The following is a 6,143-nucleotide window of genomic DNA, read 5'->3' on the forward strand; positions in this document are numbered from 1 at the left end:
TATTGCCTTAGAATATATTAATTGTAACTACAATACATTTTTCGAACTTTTTCTGTTAAAGATAAGTTTATCTAGTTTACAATTTAGTCTCAGAAATCAATTTCCGACTTATCACGAAATGTGTAGACTTTTTCGAGTTAACGTATATAAAATTCAGCATTTTAATGAACTCTTTCTTTTTATATTGGCTTTGTCTTTCTATTTGATTCAAGATAGATGAAATTTGTTAGGATTTGGATTAGTTCTGCATGGTCTTTCATCTTTCTTCTATTGTGAAATTTGACTTCCTTCATATTTTCTTGAATCAACGTACATAGAAATGCAATTTTTACTAGACGATTTGCCTTAGAACATATTAATTGTAATTACAATACATTTTTCAAACTTTTTCTGTTAAAGATGAGTTTATCTAGTTTACAATTTAGTCTCAGAAATCAATTTCCGACTTATAACGAAATGTGTAGACTTTTTTAAGTTAACGTATGTAAAATTCAACATTTTTATGAACTCTTTGTTTTTGTGTTGGCTTTGTCTTTCTATTTGATTCAAGATAGATGAAATTTTTAGGATTTGGATTAGTTCTGCATGGTCTTTCATCCTTCTTCTATTGTGAAATTTGACTTCCTTCATATTTTCTTGAATCAACGTACATAGAAATGCAATTTTTACAAGACGTATTGCCTTAGAACATATTAATTGTAATTACAATACATTTTTCAAACTTTTTCTGTTAAAGATAAGTTATCTAGTTTACAATTTAGTCTCAGAAATCAATTTCCGACTTATAACGAAATGTGTAGACTTTTTCGAGTTAACGTATATAAAATTCAGCATTTTAATGAACTCTTTCTTTTTATATTGACTTTGTCTTTCTATTTGATTCAAGATAGATGAAATTTGTTAGGATTTGGATTAGTTCTGCATGGTCTTTCATCTTTCTTCTATTGTGAAATTTGACTTCCTTCATATTTTCTTGAATCAACGTACATAGAAATGCAATTTTTACTAGACGTATTGCCTTAGAACATATTAATTGTAATTACAATACATTTTTCAAACTTTTTATGTTAAAGATGAGTTTATCTAGTTTACAATTTAGTCTCCGAAATCAATTTCCGACTTATAACGAAATGTGTAGACTTTTTTGAGTTAACGTATGTAAAATTCAACATTTTTATGAACTCTTTGTTTTTGTGTTGGCTTTGTCTTTCTATTTGATTCAAGATAGATGAAATTTTTAGGATTTGGATTAGTTCTGCATGGTCTTTCATCCTTCTTCTATTGTGAAATTTGACTTCCTTCATATTTTCTTGAATCAACGTACATAGAAATGCAATTTTTACTAGACGTATTGCCTTAGAACATATTAATTGTAACTACAATACATTTTTCAAACTTTTTCTGTTAAAGATGAGTTTATCTAGTTTACAATTTAGTCTCAGAAATCAATTTCCGACTTATAACGAAATGTGTAGACTTTTTTGAGTTAACGTATGTAAAATTCAACATTTTTATGAACTCTTTGTTTTTGTGTTGGCTTTGTCTTTCTATTTGATTCAATATAGATGAAATTTTTAGGATTTTGATTAGTTCTGCATGGTCTTTCATCCTTCTTCTATTGTGAAATTTGACTTCCTTCATATTTTCTTAAATCAACGTACATAGAAATGCAATTTTTACTAGACGATTTGCCTTAGAACATATTAATTGTAATTACAATACATTTTTCAAACTTTTTCTGTTAAAGATGAGTTTATCTAGTTTACAATTTAGTCTCAGAAATCAATTTCCGACTTATAACGAAATGTGTAGACTTTTTTTAGTTAATGTATATAAAATTCAGCATTTTAATGAACTCTTTCTTTTTATATTGGATTTGTCTTTCTATTTGATTCAAGATAGATGAAATTTGTTAGGATTTGGATTAGTTCTGCATGGTCTTTCATCTTTCTTCTATTGTGAAATTTGACTTCCTTCATATTTTCTTGAATCAACGTACATAGAAATGCAATTTTCACTAGACGTATTGCCTTAGAATATATTAATTGTAATTACAATACATTTTTCAAACTTTTTCTGTTAAAGATGAGTTTATCTAGTTTACAATTTAGTCTCAGAAATCAATTTCCGACTTATAACGAAATGTGTAGACTTTTTTGAGTTAACGTATGTAAAATTCAACATTTTTATGAACTCTTTGTTTTTGTGTTGGCTTTGTCTTTCTATTTGATTCAAGATAGATGAAATTTTTAGGATTTGGATTAGTTCTGCATGGTCTTTCATCCTTCTTCTATTGTGAAATTTGACTTCCTTCATATTTTCTTGAATCAACGTACATAGAAATGCAATTTTTACTAGACGTATTGCCTAAGAACCTATTAATTATAATTACAATACATTTTTCAAACTTTTTATGTTAAAGATGAGTGTATCTAGTTTACAATTTAGTCTCAGAAATCAATTTCCGACTTATAACGAAATGTGTAGACTTTTTCGAGTTAACGTATATAAAATTCAACATTTTTATGAACTCTTTCTTTTTATATTGGCTTTGTCTTTCTATTTGATTCAAGATAGATGAAATTTGTTAGGATTTGGATTAGTTCTGCATGGTCTTTCATCTTTCTTCTATTGTGAAATTTGACTTCCTTTATGTTATCTTGAATCAACGTACATAGAAATGCAATTTTTACTAGACGTATTGCCTTAGAACATATTAATTGTAACTACAATACATTTTTCGAACTTTTTCTGTTAAAGATAAGTTTATCTAGTTTACAATTTAGTCTCAGAAATCAATTTCCGACTTATAACGAAATGTGTAGACTTTTTCGAGTTAACGTATATAAAATTCAGCATTTTAATAAACTCTTTCTTTTTATATTGGCTTTGCCTTTCTATTTGATTCAAGATAGATGAAATTTGTTAGGATTTGGATTAGTTCTGCATGGTCTTTCATCTTTCTTCTATTGTGAAATTTGACTTCCTTCATATTTTCTTGAATCAGCGTACATGTAAATGCAATTTTTACTAGACGTATTGCCTTAGAACATATTAATTGTAATTACAATACATTTTTCAAACTTTTTATGTTAAAGATGAGTTTATCTAGTTTACAATTTAGTCTCAGAAATCAATTTCCGACTTATAGCGAAATGTGTAGACTTTTTCGAGTTAACGTATATAAAATTCAACATTTTTATGAACTCTTTCTTTTTATATTGGCTTTGTCTTTCTATTTGATTCAAGATAGATGAAATTTGTTAGGATTTGGATTAGTTCTGCATGGTCTTTCATCTTTCTTCTATTGTGAAATTTGACTTCCTTTATGTTATCTTGAATCAACGTACATAGAAATGCAATTTTTACTAGACGTATTGCCTTAGAATATATTAATTGTAACTACAATACATTTTTCGAACTTTTTCTGTTAAAGATAAGTTTATCTAGTTTACAATTTAGTGTCAGAAATCAATTTCCGACTTATAACGAAACGTGTAGACTTTTTCGAGTTAACGTATATAAAATTCAGCATTTTAATAAACTCTTTCTTTTTATATTGGCTTTGCCTTTCTATTTGATTCAAGATAGATGAAATTTGTTAGGATTTGGATTAGTTCTGCATGGTCTTTCATCTTTCTTCTATTGTGAAATTTGACTTCCTTCATATTTTCTTGAATCAGCGTACATGTAAATGCAATTTTTACTAGACGTATTGCCTTAGAACATATTAATTGTAATTACAATACATTTTTCAAACTTTTTATGTTAAAGATGAGTTTATCTAGTTTACAATTTAGTCTCAGAAATCAATTTCCGACTTATAACGAAATGTGTAGACTTTTTTGAGTTAACTTATATAAAATTCAACATTTTTATGAACTCTTTCTTTTTGTGTTGGCTTTGTCTTTCTATTTGATTCAAGATAGATGAAATTTGTTAGGACTTGGATTAGTTGTGCATGGTCTTTCATCCTTCTTCTATTGTGAATTTTGACTTCCTTCATATTTTCTTGAATCAACGTACATAGAAATGCAATTTTTACTAGACGTATTGCCTTAGAACATATTAATTGTAATTACAATACATTTTTCAAAATTTTTCAGTTAAAGATGAGTTTATCTAGTTTACAATTTAGTCTCAGAAATAAATTTCCGATTTATAACGAAATGTGTAGACTTTTTTGAGTTAACGTATGTAAAATTCAACATTTTTATGAACTCTTTGTTTTTGTGTTGGCTTTGTCTTTCTATTTGATTCAAGATAGATGAAATTTTTAGGATTTGGATTAGTTCTACATGGTCTTTCATCCTTCTTCTATTGTGAAATTTGACTTCCTTCATATTTTCTTGAATCAACGTACATAGAAATGCAATTTTTACTAGACGTATTGCCTTAGAACATATTAATTGTAATTACAATACATTTTTCAAAATTTTTCAGTTAAAGATGAGTTTATCTAGTTTACAATTTAGTCTCAGAAATCAATTTCCGACGTATAACGAAATGTGTAGACTTTTTCGAGTTAACGTATATAAATTTCAACATTTTTATGAACTCTTTCTTTTTGTATAAACTTTGTCTTTCTATTTGATTCAAGAAAGATGAAATTTGTTAGGATTTGGATTAGTTCTGCATGGTCTTTCATCCTTCTTCTATTGTGAAATTTGACTTCCTTCATATTTTCTTGAATCAACGTACATAGAAATGCAATTTTACTAGACGTATTGCCTTAGAACATATTAATTGTAATTACAATACATTTTTCAAACTTTTTCTGTTAAAGATGAGTTTATCTAGTTTACAATTTAGTCTCAGAAATCAATTTCCGACTTATAACGAAATGTGTAGACTTTTTCGAGTTAACGTATATAAAATTCAACATTTTTATGAACTCTTTCTTTTTGTGTTACCTTTGTCTTTCTATTTGATTCAAGATAGATGAAATTTGTTACGATTTGGATTAGTTTTGCATGGTCTTTCATCCTTCTTCTATTGTGAAATTTGACTTCCTTCATATTTTCTTGAATCAACGTACATAGAAATGCAATTTTTACTAGACGTATTTCCTTTGAACATATTAATTGTAATTACAATACATTTTTCAAACTTTTTCTGTTAAAGATGAGTTTATCTAGTTTACAATTTAGTCTCAGAAATAAATTTCCGACTTATAACGAAATGTGTAGAATTTTTTGAGTTAACGTATGTAAAATTCAACATTTTTATGAACTCTTTGTTTTTGTGTTGGCTTTGTCTTTCTAATTCATTCAAGATAGATGAAATTTGTTACGATTTGGATTAGTTCTGCATGGTCTTTCATCCTTCTTCTATTGTGAAATTTGACTTCCTTCATATTTTCTTTAATCAACGTACGTAGAAAAGCAATTTTTACTAGACGTATTGCCTTAGAACATATTAATTGTAATTACAATACATTTTTCAAACTTTTTCTGTTAAAGATGAGTTTATCTAGTTTACAATTTAGTCTCAGAAATCAATTTCCGACTTATAACGAAATGTGTAGACTTTTTCGAGTTAACGTATATAAAATTCAGCATTTTAATGAACTCTTTCTTTTTATATTGGCTTTGTCTTTCTATTTGATTCAAGATAAATGAAATTCGTTAAGATTTGGATTAGTTCTGCATGGTCTTTCATCTTTCTTCTATTGTGAAATTTGACTTCCTTCATATTTTCTTGAATCAACGTACATAGAAATGCAATTTTTACTAGACGTATTGCCTTAGAACATATTAATTGTAATTACAATACATTTTTCAAACTTTTTATGTTAAAGATGAGTTTATCTAGTTTACAATTTAGTCTCAGAAATCAATTTCCGACTTATAACGAAACGTGTAGACTTTTTCGAGTTAACGTATATAAAATTCAGCATTTTAATGAACTCTTTCTTTTTATATTGGCTTTGTCTTTCTATTTGATTCAAGATAGATGAAATTTGTTAGGATTGGGATTAGTTCTGCATGGTCTTTCATCTTTCTTCTATTGTTTTCTTCTATTGTGAAATTTGACTTCCTTTATGTTATCTTGAATCAACGTACATAGAAATGCAATTTTTACTAGACGTATTGCCTTAGAACATATTAATTGTAACTACAATACATTTTTCGAACTTTTTC

The sequence above is a fragment of the Papaver somniferum genome, chromosome 7 (assembly GCF_003573695.1).
Source record: "Papaver somniferum cultivar HN1 chromosome 7, ASM357369v1, whole genome shotgun sequence".
Taxonomy (NCBI): Eukaryota; Viridiplantae; Streptophyta; class Magnoliopsida; order Ranunculales; family Papaveraceae; genus Papaver; species Papaver somniferum.